The sequence below is a fragment of the Beta vulgaris genome, chromosome 5 (assembly GCF_026745355.1).
Source record: "Beta vulgaris subsp. vulgaris cultivar EL10 chromosome 5, EL10.2, whole genome shotgun sequence".
Classification (NCBI taxonomy): domain Eukaryota; kingdom Viridiplantae; phylum Streptophyta; class Magnoliopsida; order Caryophyllales; family Amaranthaceae; genus Beta; species Beta vulgaris.
Genome location: NC_079206.1, coordinates 10,713,209 through 10,728,508, shown reverse-complemented (window position 1 = coordinate 10,728,508; position 15,300 = coordinate 10,713,209). Strand labels below are relative to the sequence as shown.

General features: G+C 36.3%; 2 long non-coding RNA genes across 4 annotated transcripts; one reads left to right on the top strand and one right to left on the bottom strand.

Annotated features, from left to right (window-relative positions):
- The first annotated feature begins 560 nt into the window (after nt 1-560).
- On the top strand, nt 561-10,631 carry LOC104884129 (uncharacterized). 2 transcript variants are annotated; one of them, XR_788656.4, is made up of 4 exons: nt 561-2,493; nt 2,805-2,895; nt 3,615-3,751; nt 10,328-10,510. It is a non-coding gene; the product is annotated as an uncharacterized LOC104884129 (long non-coding RNA). The 2 variants fall into 2 exon arrangements; XR_788658.4 differs by lacking the exon at nt 10,328-10,510 and adding an exon at nt 10,592-10,631 and having other exon boundaries at nt 572-2,493.
- On the bottom strand, nt 9,669-14,435 carry LOC125491548 (uncharacterized). Of its 2 annotated transcripts, none has more exons than XR_007274569.2 (3): nt 14,160-14,435; nt 10,944-12,139; nt 9,669-9,966 (listed from the first exon to the last, which is right to left on the bottom strand). It is a non-coding gene; the product is annotated as an uncharacterized LOC125491548 (long non-coding RNA). The 2 variants fall into 2 exon arrangements; XR_008969352.1 differs by having other exon boundaries at nt 10,944-11,089; nt 11,885-14,412.
- Between the last annotated feature and the right edge of the window lie 865 nt (nt 14,436-15,300).

Below are 15,300 nucleotides of genomic sequence, written 5' to 3'. Positions count from 1 at the left end.
ACTTTATCTTTTATAAAAGCTATTTGTATTTGTCAATTGGAATTTGGAACCGAGGAACCCAAAGAATGTACTTGGTGGATTTAGAAATTTATGCTTTTTTCTGCTTTCACAGCTTATTAGTTATTATCAAATAGAATTCATCGAAAAGTTAATTTAAGTTGTGTGATAATAAGGTAGATTCAAAGAGGTTAAGAGCATGGGTTTCCACGCAGCTGTTGCAGTTGTGGCCTTTACCACTAGGGACCCTGCTTTGGCTGATTTAAGCAAGTTTGAAGCCGAAATGCAAGTTGAATTTGAGATTGGCTCGGTTCCTCATTTTCACCTTTGTTTCTCGATTTGGTTTTGCTGATTTAAAGTTTGCTTTTCACCACACCAAATAAAAAAAGACTACAAATTCACCAATATACTCCTAATTTATACACACTAGAAATAGAAAAGGTGATGGTCTAATTCGACCTCTTGAGCTTTTTTCTGTGTCTGACTAGAATATATACACCGACATAGGCGGCTAAGGCCATATGCAGGGTGAGCAATTGCACAGGGCCCCTAATTTTATGAGACGGCCCTAATAACACCGATAACTTCTTGCATGAATATATCCCAATGACCTTACAGCAAAAGCTATGGCGCGTACACACTAGAAACAGAAAAGGTAAAACAAATATGAGGACCTCCAACATAGATACTAAAACTCAAGCACGAGTGAAAAGCTTTGTCGCGAGGCTGATGAATCCAGTGGAGCTCTTAGTAATTGAAGCAAAATTTCATACTCAAAGCCAAAAACAAAAACTTGACAGCAGCATATCTTGAATGGCTAATAACTTTGAAGAGTGTATGCCTTGGTCGGATTTAAGCAGATGAACACAATGAGATGTATTCATCCATGTCTCTGAAAATTTATAAAAATTTGATGTAGGTTAGGAAGCGGAGTTTTTAGTATGATTGTTCATTGTTGCTAGGGTTTTATGAACTCCCAGGCAGGTTTGCTCTTTTTACACTGTGATTTTCTGAACCAGCTCATCTTTAATTTGTTCTTGTTGTTGTTGCTTCTTTTTCGCAATGCTCGTGTATAATTATGTATTTTGCCACTACTGTTTAATGCGTAGGCCTCGTGTTAAGTTTTGTGGCTTTGGATCCCCTTCATTTTCTCCATCTTCATCCCTCAGTAACAGTGGACCATCGTCTTCTGCTATCCTACTCTCACCTCCATTCCTTTCTCACCATTTTTTCTCTCGCTTCTTTTTGGTTTGTAGAAACCCTACTGCATCCCCTACGTGCGACCACCACGACCACGATGAAGATGACGACTACGGCGACGCGGGTAACAATTATTTAAAAGAAGACGAATTTGTTTATAAAAGAAGGCAAAATTGTTTGTCTTATCAAGCACATATATAGTTACCTTTGTAGCCTCTCTCTCTCTCAGCTTATCCATGGCTACCACAAATTCATTTATCACTTTGGAAAAACCCTTCTCTGCTTTACCCAATAATAATTATTTAGCCAAAGATGATTGGGTATTTTTTAAATATCAAGATTTCAATTTGAAAATTAGTAAATCTCTAAAATTTTGATGTTTGATTGCAAAATTAGGCTGAATTTTTTAATATCCATTTCTAGTTTATTTTCAGGTCTAAGAAGAAATAGCTTCAAAATTAATGTGGTTGCTACAAAATGGAAACCTACAAAGGTTTTTCAGCTTCATTTTAATTATCTATTAGGAACTCTTAATTTCTTTTTTGTTGATGAAAAATGATAAATAAATAAACATTAGGGTTTCAATTGAATCTAGATCTGGAAAACTCTGACATTTCAATTGAAATGTAGAATTTATGATCGTTGATTAGTTTCCTGATTAATTTTGTGATTTTTCCACACTATTTTCATTTCGACAATCTTTTTGCCTATGTTCAGATGTTTCTTATTGCTTAGTTATTGGAAATGTGATAAAAACAGAGTAGATATTTGAAAAATAAGAAAAAATATGCAATATTTGGGCATTTCTCCTGTGATTTCAAGAGAAATATATGAAGATCTAAGCTTTGATGGCTGTTGTTGAGTTTTTTTTAGAGTGATATCAGTATGTGAAATGGTGGGATACTTTTTATTTAGCAGATATTGATATTTGATTCAGAATGTCTAATAGCCATACTCCCGACAACTTGTACATCACATGTTGTTTTCTCTTGTCGAGATAAGATTGAAATTTGGTTGGATTTGAGGAATTAATTGAGGCTTGCTTGTTTTGAGGTGATAATAGGTCTCAATTAATGTAAAATTTGTGTTTTGCAATGTGGTTGATAATATGGACCAAATTTTGTTCTTTTCCAATAATTTACCTGTATAGATAATGTGATGTCTCTTATGTTCCATTTGTAACATTTGTTCATATTTGTTTAGTTTTGACATTGTAATTCTAAAACGTATGCTTGTGTTGTCATGTTTGCTTTGCCGATATCATCCATCTCACTCTCACCCTTCCTTTACTATAAGGTAAGTATAATTATTTCTTTCTTTTGCTATATGAAAAGATTCATCTTCCTTTACTATATGGTAAGATACACATCTCTGACCTAGACTTCAACCCACCTCTTTCTTTAGCCTTCTTATATTTTCTTTCTCCTTATCTCGCGCCTTTTATGATTTCTCAGGAAATTATCTTCTTTCATTTCGTGATGTATATCTGTGTTCTACTTGGGGATTTTTTTTTTGTATTATATGGTTAATGTGATGTTTTCGTATTGGAAATAGTACGTTAATGGTTCTTAATTAATTTGACTTTTTTGTGTCATTATTCCTTCTAGATCTGGATCGGACCATGAAATTCGATGGACACAAATGCAGCATAATGTATTGGGTCGCGGGAATTTTGTAATTACTCGCTCTCATGCTATGGTACATTGTTTTTTGATTATTTTCATTATCTGTTTCTCGTACTTTCTTTATATAATATATATGTTTTTTTATTCCACCTCTTTATTCCATCTTATCTCTAATATTTGAGTGTTTCTTTTACAAACCCATTCGACTATTCTTCATTTTCTATTGTTAAACCGTTAAATATTAGAGATAAGATGGAATAAAGAGGTGCTTGGTGTGGCTTGAGGGCACAAGGTAAGAATGATTTTTGTTACTAAAACCTTGTAAAGATTTAAGAATGTAAACCAAGCTATAAGCAATTTTTTAGATTTTTTCGCTTTTGGAAACAATCCTGTGTAACAATGAGAATCAAGTGGTTGAAAATGGTGATGTATAGATTACAATTACAAATAACAGTAGACCATTAAGATTTGAGGCAAACCAAAGGTAGCAAATCTCCTACAATGAGTGACATTAATTACAATTTTCTTCTCAACCAATGATATAATATAAACAACTTTAGTTCTTTAGTAGAAATTTTAGTTCAGTTTACTCCATAATTCAGTTCATTTCAATTGATTTTAGCAACATTCAATTTGTAATCTTTGACACAGCACTAGAAAGGCCAAACTTATATATTAAGAAAGCCAAACTTCAAAGAACTATAACAGTTTATATTAGGGGCATATGTATTGTATCCTTTTATCTTTTTTTATTTCTGTTTCTATATCTTCCTTTTCTAATGGTTGAATTAGGGCCCAACACTGAAGAGAGGAAGCGGATTTGTTAGTGCAATATGCAAATTGTTGGTTGGATGTTGAATGCGTCTTTTGGCAGTTTTGTAATTTGGGTTAGGTGAAAGCGATGAAACTACAAAGGCAGCCTTGTTAAGGTATGACTTGTTTCTTCATGACTAGATATCGTTTCTTTTCAAATCGCGTTCCCACCTTTGAATTTTTGTACTTTTAGATATTGTTTCTCCTAACAATGAAATTATAAATGGTAAAGCTATGTTTCTAGTCTTAATGTATAATTTAAAAAATTGCAAGTGGGATATTGTTAGATTTTTCTTAATGTATAATTTAAAAATATTAACTATTTCAAATTGTTACTTGCGTAACAATCAATGATATTAATGATAAAATAAGTGCATTGGGTTACGTGAAAAAGTAAATGTAACGCTTATTTATAATTGGAGAAAGTTTATTTCTATAAAAAGAATGTGGCATCATTTATTCTATATGAGTCCCATCATTACCATCATCATAAGACTATTAGAAGTTTTCATACTCCACAAGGAATAATATTATAATGAATGAATGAGAGTAATAAATGTTGATACACCTACTATATCATGATGGGACCCATATAATTGGATTCTTATAACCCACCACTCACATAAGATAATAAAAAGAAGAATTCCGGGTCAATTATATATTGTGAAACATTGACATGAATCACTAAACCTTTTAGCCGTGAAAATTGTATGAATGATATGATATTCTAAATTGGTTTTTTTTTGAAAATCTTTGCTCACTAATTTATTGTTAAACAACATTAGTAAACAAATTTGGTTGAATGCATTATTATAATACTTTTTGATATACCTATTGTGATTATGACGGGATGTAAAGAAGCTAATTCGTGTGTTCCTTCTCCTTCAACAAAAGCCAATAATAATGAAATTGAGGGTCAGTTGGCCATCTTAAGAAATAATATGAATTCCTAAACCATTAAACCAAGAAGGTTTGTATTCTAATAGGAATTTTTTTTTTTGAATAATGCGACTATTCTTCATTTTTCTTATGGTTCACAATTTACCGATTCCATAAAATCCCTTAATTATTTGAGGCGGTTGTATTAATAAAATTCGGATTAATAAATAATCATAACAATTTTTGATAGGTTGTACCTATTGTATCAATGATGACCCTTGAAAAAGGAAATTATAAACTTGATCCCCCTCACTTGAATAATAGGATAAGAAGAAGACTTTGGGGGTTAGCTTATTATTGTGAAAAATTGATATTAATTTATACGGTTTTTTCACCTAATACCCCTGAATTTTCAAAAATTTCACCTGATACCCTTCATGTTTTCAAAATTCACCAGGTACCCCTCAGTTTCAAACTAATACACTCAGATATCCTTAATGACTAACGACGGTTAACACCGTTAGCCTCAAACCTCATTAAATCCTAATTAGGCCTAATTAACCAAACTAACCTAACTAACCCCTAATTAGGCTAATTAACCTAATCCTAACCCCTAATTTAAAACCCTAACCCTAACCCCACTACCACCCAACCACCACCCCTCCCCTCCACCCACCCACCCCATGCAGCAACAACCCCCACCACAACCCCCACCCCCACCCTCCCTCCCCCACTCCCGGCCCGCAACCACCGCAGCCCCCAAAATCTCACCCCTACCCCTGCACCCGCACAGCACACTCCCACCCCCGCACCACCACAACACCACCTCGCTTCCATTTTCGCACCCCTCCCCCACCCCCGTTGCACCACCCTCCTCCAATTTCTGCGAAACACACAGTACCCCCACAACGAAAAAGCAGCGAGAAGAAGAAGGGGTTGCGGGCGGCGCGCGGGGGCGGGTGTGGGGCGCGAAATGGAAGGGGGTGGTGCTGTGGGGGCGCGAGGGTGGGGAGGTCGGGGGCGCGATGGGGAGGGAGGGGTGGGGGGACTGCTGAACTTAACTGAGTGGGGGAGGAGGGGGCGCGAGGTGGGGGAGGGGCTGCGGAGGGTGGGGGGTGGGGGATGTGGCAGAGGTGGTGGGAGTGGGCCAGGGGTGGTGGGAGGGTAGGGGAGTGGGTGGTGGGGTGGTGGGTTAGGGTTAGGGTTAAGGTTAGGGTTAGTGTTAGGGTTTAGGAGTAGGGGTTAGGGTTAGGAGTAGGGGTTAGGACGAGGCTTAAGATTAGGGGATTAATTAGGGTTTAAAGCAGGAAATTACGGTTAATGACTAATGGCGGTTGACGCCATTAGTCATTAAGGGTATCTGAGTGTATTAGCTCGAAACTGAGGGGTACGTCGTGACTTTTGAAAACATGGAGGGTACCAGGTGAATTTTTCGAAAACTCGGGGTTATCAGGTGAAAAAACCGTAATTTATATATGAATTATCTAACTTTAGAACTGTGATTGGACCACAAACATTCTGTAGACGTCCCTCTACATCAGATTCCCATAAACATATAGTAAATTGTCAAAGAGTTAGTAATGCTTATATATATATATATATATATATATATTATATATATATATATATATATATATAAAGGTAAGATAAAAAACATTAGGCTACCCTCCTCTCGAGGGTAACACCTAATGTGTCGGATATAAGAATAGGAGAAAGGGAAGAATGATTACAATATGAAATCTCATAAGATGAAATCCAGTCAGTTGCTCTATTGGCTTCTCTGAAGACATGTCATACATGATAAGAGTGGAACTTTAAGATCAAGAGCTTATAATCTTCAATGATGGTAGCAATTTTCCAAGGACTTGACCAAACATTATTTATAGAATGATGTCTTGAATAACGATTTGCAAAACCGCCTTTAGGCCATAGTGAAGAGTCGAAGCCTCAATGGTGACTGAGGCATGACCCAGATTGAACGTTTGTGCTTGAATAAGATGACCTTGATGATTGCGGATGATGAAGGCTGCTTCTGCAGCTGACCTACGGACGGAGCCATCGAAGTTAAGTTTGAACGTAGCTAGGGGAGGAGGAACCCAAGCTACGTCAATAAATTGGGTGAGGGGGGAAAGAGGAAGGGGTGGTGCTCCTGTAAAAGGAGAGCCGTTAGGTGACAAACATCTATTTGAGTACGAGTCTGCCATTCATGAAAAGCAAAATGGGCTCTATGAACTACAAGGGACGGAATCCATGTATCGATATTAAAAATGATAGCATTTCTCTCCTTCCAAATACTCTAAAAAAGGAAAATAATTTTGGGCAAGTAGGGAGTTTTTTTCGTCTTGGAGAAACCGGAGCGTGGATGTGAATCTAAGAATAGGTGTGCACCAATTAGTAACTTGTTGTAGGCCCCATAGATCCTTTGAGTGCTGGTACTGAAAAAATAAGTGGTCAATATTTTCAATCCCCATATCACAACGAAGGCAGTTTGAAATGGGGATGATATGACGAGAGAACATTGTGTCTCTGACAGGTAAACTACTATGACAAATTTTTCAGGTAAAAACCTGGAGCTTTGGAGGGATATCCAGCTTCCAGATCCATCGAAAAGGCGAAGGTGGTTTTAGAGGGAGTTCATGAGCAAGCCAAGTGGCTGATTTAACATAGAACACCCCACTAGAGGTAGGTCCACAAATGGGAGTGTCGGGCAAATCATGTATGGGGAGAGGAATGCCTTGAATTTTCAGAGTTAAATGCCTTGTCAAAACTGCATTCAGCTTTGCTAAGTCCCAAGTATGATTAGGAGTGATGAAGCGCTCTAATTTGAGACCCACATCAATGTTAGTCTGATTTTGATTGAGCATAAAGGATAGACTGTCTCGACCTAGCCAATTATCTTGCCAGAAAAGAATGTGTTTCCTATTACAAATTTTCCATCTAAGCCCTTTGCACAAAAAGGCTCTTTGTGCCAAGATCTTTCTCCAAATAACTAAGTCTTGAGGTTTAGGAGTGTATTCAAAGAAAGTTTTTGAATGTAGGTACTTTTCTTTAATAAGTGTGACCCAGAAGCTGTTGCGTTGGGTAATGAGATTCCAACTAATTTTAGCTAAAAAAGCTTTATTCAAAGGGAGGGATCGTCGGAGGCTAAGACCCCCTTGAGATTTCAGAGAGCAGATAGTCTTCCATGCGATAAGAGGGGTACTATTCTTATCTTTATTTTGGCGCCAGAAGAATTGACGGTGCAGTGTGTCAATGGATTTACAAATATCCGATGGAATAAGCGATGAAGAACACGAGTAGGCTAGGAGAGATTAGTCTGAATCAGAGTGTGACGGCCTGCTTTAGAAAGGAACCCTGACTCCCAAAATTGAATTCTTTGCAAAGTTTTAGCTAAAAGATGACTATGGTCCTATTTTTGGTAATAGGAGCTGAAGAAAATGCCGAAGTAGCGGCCAAGACAAGCTTTTGGTGGCATATTGAAAAATCCAGTATGCGATGCTTTTCTAGCATTCGGTATTCTTGAGTAAAGCTGATTTATGGAAATTGATCATTTGTCCTGACATAGCACAAAACTCATCTAGGATACTTTTGAGTTTTGTACAAGCCGTCGTTGTGGCTTTACAGAAAACAAGAATGTCATCTGCAAACATGAGGCAAGGAATAGAAGAGCCTCTTGGGCTTATTTTGAACCTTAGGCAGGACTTCGGGAGCCTGCTTACATTAGCGAGTTGTCGGATCAAAACATCCATACAGAGAATAAAGAGATAAGGAGAGAGAGGGTCTCCCTGTCTAGCCCTCGTGAAGGCTTGAACTAGTCAGTAAACGAACCATTTATTTTTATGGAGTAAAAAACTATGGTGACACATTGTTTAATCCATTCAATCCATTTAGGTGGAAAGCCGAATTTATTGAGTATTTGCCATAAAAAAGCCCACTCAATGCGATTATACGCTTTTTCCATATCCAGTTTAAGGTCACTCCAACCGACTTTACTCGTAGATTTCTGGAATGTGTTCATAATTTCTTGAACGATAAGTATATTATCGTGAATGGATCTTTCTGGAGTGAAAGTATTTTGTAAGGGACTAATATGGGATTTAAGAATTGGGCATAGTCTTTGAACAAGTAATTCGGAGATTCCTTTCTAGACATAATTAATCAAACTAATGGGTCTGAAATGATGATTAGGCGTTTCCGGAGAAGAGTGATTCGGAATAAGAGCAATTAAAGTATGATTCAAAGAGGAAGGGAGTTGTCCATGATGGAAAAACCCTTGAATAGCCATACAAATCTCTTTGCCTACAATTGGCCAATATGCCTGGAAAAAATTTAGCCCCAAAAATATCTGACCCGGGTGCTCTGTGAGGGTTCATGTCAAAGAAAGCATCTTTAATATCATTGTTAGTCAAGTATAAACACTAGAACAACTACAAGAGGGGGGAGGGGTGCGTGAATTGTAGTTAGGGAGATTTTTTCAACCTTTTGCGGATAATAAGACTTGAAAGATAAAGAAGAGAAATAATATAGGAAGAACACTCGAAGATCCTTTTAACAAGGTTCTCTTCCTCAATTCTTTTGAAAGAAACCTTGCTCTTTTTTTTAATAAAAGTTATTACAACTTATTATAAATCAATCCTCACTCAGTTCCTCTAGGAACCAGTTCCCTGTCACCTTGTTCCCCCTGAACACGTGACTTCCTCACTTGACTTCACTGGAAGTCACTACTACAAAAGGAGTGTTATCGCGACGCTTTTTAAACCATTTGGCGACACCAAAAAGCGTCGCTAAATTTGCTTGCGACGCTGTCTAAAAGCATCGTGTCAATTGAGTAGGTAATTCACGACACGTAAAAGCGTCGCCATTCTCGACGACTAACATAGTCCCCAATTGTCTCGTCGCGTAAAAGCGTCTCCGTTCGCGATGACTTGCAGCACCTTGTTGCCTCTAAATCTAGACGCTTTTTGGCGTCATTAAAAGAGAAGTTGGATTCAAATTTTAATATTTATTTGGCAAAATTTCATGACTATAAAATGTATTTTCGTTTTTGTAGTCCCTTTTGCTATTTTTCCGATTTAATATATATATATATATATATATATATATATATATATATATATATATATATATATATATATATATATATATATATTAAGGTAAAAAAAAAATACTTTGATCAATATATTATAAATGTATATATACTAAGATAATTAAAATCCCTACAAATATTGCATATTCACCAAAATCCTAACCATATATGTATTTTTCTATAAACATAATAGCAAATTGTATGTTGTAGTTAAGTCTAATTAATAAAAATATCCAAAGTGAAGTAACCTCGAAAATAAGCTAACTAATAAGAGCTAGCGCGCTAGCAAAATAGATGACGATACGATGGTAGCTACTTTGAAGCCATCCGTCCTTGATATGTTGCACCTTCATTATTTTCGAGTACCTTCAAAAGGAGATAAAAAAGACAAAAAAATAATCAGTAATTAATGATAATATATATAAAAGTTTAGATCAGCAAGCTAAGAAAAATGGCTACAATTATGCACCAGCACGCATGAAACTTTTTAAAACGAACGAAATTTCATTATGTTAAGAAAGATATCATAGTAGTAATTCAACAAATAGCAATCAACATTCTATGTATCAGAATTACTCCTATTCATGATAATCAGTATGTAATCCTACTGCTTGAGCTCATAACAAGAATAGAACCTGCTTACAAAATGTTCAAAGAAGACTTCAAAGTTCAACCTCCATATGTATGCACAAAGCAGCATGGCCTGACCAAGTGTTGCATATTACAGACTTGGCACACTTGGAGAATATAAGTTAGGAAGCTGATAAAAGAGGATCAGAAACACAAGAGATACTATAGAACACAGTAAAGGGCATGGTCTCCAAATTGATGGTTTACCTTGCACAAAGTCTTTAAATACTTTAATTTAATTCTTGTTTAAGCAATATCTACACCTAAGTTTTGCTTATTACCTCGTTAAACTAACCATTTGAATTGTCTCTCATTCTATTCTCTTATTAACTTAATATGTTCTTTTCAATACAATTGCAAGAAAAACATGTATGATATTATCAGCAAGTCAAAACGAACCAGAGGAACAACATTGTATCTAACAACAGTTGATGAAGATGTAAATGCTTCAACCGCCTCGAAAGGTTCAGATCAGAAGAATGATCATGTAAAACTCAAGCAACTTATCAATGTTGTGTCAAAGGGTGTAGAGGTTTTAGCACAACCTTTTGGCAATTTTCTTCTATCAAATATTACGAGGTGGATTAAGATGATTAGAGTTAAAACACTGGTTGAATTTCAATAACAAAAGGATCATCATTACAAGTCAATCAACAACAAAAGCAATATAGATTTGATTGGAAACAGTAAAATTCAAAAGAGTATTGACATACTCTGGAGGAATATCTGGGGGAGAACCCGCAGTTCGATATGCATACTCCGGCCTGCTTATCTCTTTAATTTTTTAATAAAAATACAACAAGCATGTGATCCTCCCTCTCCCACTTTGGGTTTCTCCAGCCAGGAAAAATATCAAAACCTTAACAAAAAGAAGAACCATGAATTAAGAACCTAAGGTTTGAAATTATAATAGCAATAGAGTCACATGAAAGTTCAGTAAATTAATGGAATATATACATCAGAGAGTTCCTTCCATCAAGATTTATTCCTCCTAGCAGATAAAGAGGCACCCAGACAGTCATTGATGCAGCGAGAAATGCAATGAATGATATGCATTTTGAGGCTATCTAGTTAGCTAGTTTCAAGCAGGAGTGAAGCTGCTCCGGACATGGAAGATCTGGTTATCTTGTTGGAGTAGCAAAGTATTAAATACTAGCTATATAGTAGAGAGAATGAGGGCTGACATTTATTCCCAAGACCATAATCAATCTATTACAGCTCCCTAATGATGTAAATGGCTGACCCTAACGATCAAAATCTTCAGACTACTACAATAGATTATGCTGTGATATTCTTCATCTGTGCTCAATGGTTCTAATAAACACTGTCTTATCAATATCAGGATCAAAATTAGCTGGTCCTGACCTGTGGTCATAAGCACCTGAGAGCCTAAATCTATTTTAAAGACTAAGAGCTAACCTGGTAACGAACACAATGTTTCCACCATTACAGATAGATAGATCAAAAGAAGTGCCTGATAGAGGGGGGCAGTGGAGCTTCACCTCTTAGTATTTGTGCACACACAATATACCACACCAAAAGGGGGAAAAAGGAACAAGGAAGCAAATAGCATAATACAAGCGAGAAGCCACAAGCATGTAACTATTTCATAACAGATACAAGGCTTTTGTATAAATAAAAGAATGAAACTCACCATAAGCATTTCCAATCTGATTTTGGTTCCTAAATCCAGCATTTACAACTATGCAAAGGATCATAAGAATCCAGTTGATATCTGGAATGTATACTTGCCCAAGAAATTTCTTTGAAGTGTGTACTACCTTCACTATTGGAAAGCAGCCTAAAGCAAGAGCCTGCTTTATAATTGAAAATGTCGCAGATATGGTTGCCTGACTAGCAACAATTGCGGCCAAAGTTGCTACAACGAATACTGGCCAATATATGCTATCTACAAGTAAATAATCAAAAAAGCATGACAATAAAAAAAGTATATCTTTCAGCTACAAAATGCAGGTTTTATTCCCCATAATAAGTTGTCTAAATTAAAATCAAATATGTTTCTATATTAGCACAAACGAAAACGACAATCATTGGTACCAAATACCAACTACTCTCCAAGCTTGGTGAGTTGCTTTATTTAAGAAGAGGGACAACCATTTTTGCACTCGTAGCTCTTATGAGTATACCTTCATTATAATACTAGATTAATAAGTCTTATTTCAAGTTATACTACAGCTCATAAGTAGCACGGATACGGATACGGGGACGAATGCGGGTACGGAGACGGAAAACGGCAAAATCAAAATTTTCGAAAACGGGTACGGCTTGGATTCAGCAAAAAATAAAATAAAAATAATTTTTTTTTGAGGGCAAATAAAAATGAAATTTATAAATTAATATTCATATATAAGTCACTACCATAAATTAAATACAACTTTTAGGTGAATGAACAATTTAATTAATGTTGAAGCAAAATTCAGAAAATAAGAAACATATTATACGATTTTTCTTTAGTTAGAGGTGAGCTCAAATGTTTTATGAGTAATAATTAAAATTTTAAAAGGAAGGGAGGAAGATTTAATGGGTTGACGACAGTTGTATATTAGCTTTAGCTGTGAATGAGGTGTCTCTCCTCTTCTCCTATTCTCTCTCATAGAGTATTTGAATATTATATTTATAATATAAGGACAACAATCACATGCATTCTGAAAAAACTCTATCAGAAAAGAAAGAAAAAGGTGTAAAATATGTCGACATATTGAGAGTCATGACAGAAATTTAAAACCAAAAGAATAGAGAGGGAAACTAGAAATCAGAATAGAGAAAACAGAGGTCAAGAAGGGGGAAAAGTACAACAGCTGAAGGTTTCTAATGGCAGAGAAAGAGAAGAAAAAAAATGAAGGGAGAAGAATGAAGGTGAAGAAGATGAAGAAAGAGAAAATGCTTGGGGACATCTCGTAGCCTCTAAACCCGTCCCCAAGACGTCTTCACTCTACACCCAAGGCATACCCATATGAGCCCGCCGTCCCCACCAGCCCGGGTTCGTTTTGGGGACGTTTTTGGGGCGTACCCGTCCCGTCCCCGACCTGTCCCCGTCCCCGGTACGGGATTCGGTCCAAAGACGCGTACCCATGCTTCATAGCTGAGCTCATCTCCTTTAATTCAAAACATCTGAAAGCTAAAATTAATTGTCCTCATGACCTCACACATGTCAGCCAAACTCTTTATAGCCTTTCTGCTTTCTTCTCTTTGTGAAGAGCAATTCAGCTTGGTAATGCATTTAGATTAAAACATCAAACACCTGTACTAGGCACTTCGTTAGCTTCCAGCGAGAGGGGTTCAATCATCTCAGGAGTGTAATAACCAATCTTTCATGATAAGTTGAAGTTATACTATTATTTGATATTTATCAACTCCTCTTGCCATACTAATTGAAGGGTTAATTACGCAACTTTAAACTAATAATGCAAATTTATAATAATCGAAGGCTTAATTGAGCAATTAATGACCAAATAAGACTAGGATATTCCAAACAAAATTTATAACACGGGTCTAGAGAAGTTATAATAGAAACAAAGAGAACCCATAAAGAATTTCACAGACCTTAGCACCAATTGAAGCCTTAAAACGCTAACTACTTAATAAGATCTAGCAAAAGAATTTCGTTGTCGTGTGCAGCTTCCATGGAAATTTCAAGAAATTCGATGTGAAATTGCAGAATTTTTATGGAAATTAGAAAATCGGATGAGAATGTTACATAATTGCAGAAAAAGGCAATCATTCGAGACAAATCTACTGACGACTTGTATTGAAATTTCTAAAAATTCGTTGTCAAATATTCCGATTTCGCGAAAATCTTCGCAATTGCTTTAAGACTGATAGGAGGTTGAAGATGAACAATTTAATGAAGAAATCGAAGAAATGAAAAACAAAAAAATAGAAAAATACGGTAAGAATCGGAGACATACCTGCTGGGCACACGAACTGAACAGTGAATTATGCTAGATTTGAGACTGAGATTGAATTGTGAAGAATTAGGGTTCGTGTGTGCGTGGAGTACTGAAGTGGGAAGTTAGAGTAGGCGGTTTTGCTTCTTGTATAGCATTCCTAAGGTGATGCGCTATTTAACATAACACATGCACTGCACGTGTCCTGAACGACGCCTAAAAGCAACGAAGCATCTTGAGGACGCCTTTAAGCATCGAGGATAGGCGGGAATTTGCAAACCCCCCAACGCCTATATCCACGCGTCGAGGGCAAAGCGTCTCGAACGTATGGCTTTTGTAGTAGTGAGTCTTCTCTTTCTCTTTTCTCACTCTCGAATACAAGATTTGAGTTCTCTCAACCCACACTCTATGAATATTACGAATGTGTACCTTTAAATGAAGAAGCAAGAAAAACTTTCGAAGTAATAATTAACTTGATCTTGCATGAAAGTTCTTAAGTTTTTCTCTGAACAATTTTCTTCCTTAAATAGTTGCTGCAATCCTTCCTTCATCTTCTTTCATCTGGACATGTTGTGCTCCACATTCTCCTCCAAGTGGAATGATGGGGATCATGGGCCAATTTTCGCTGCACTTCCTCCATGTCTTTTGCAACGGAAATAACCTCCTAGTGCACTCGTCGTTAGTGGCGAATTGGTTGGAGAGCTTCAAGGAATCAGCTCCACAATCTTTGCCACGTCATGGGAGGTTGTTGGAGATATTCAAGGGATCTCCCCCACGATCTCCTCCACGCTATTCTCCATCAGATTTCTTGCATAATAACAACCATAAAACATCTAATAACTTAAAGAATCTTTTATCCAAAGATTTCTAAGTTACTAGAATATTAAACATACCATGTGATAAATATTCAAAGACTATAAGATAAATATCTTGACTTAGATTAAATAATTAATCTTTCTCAACAAGATATAGATTCAAATTAGGACATTATATTATTTTTGGTTTTTATAATTTTCGCTTAAATAAATAAATACTATATAGTAAAATTAACCTAAGTATTTGGCATCATCAAAACATGGAATACAACAATCATCATTCGAAAAGGGTGCCAATAGAGAAGAGGAATCAGAGTCAGTTATGATGGGTGTGATGAAAGTAAGGT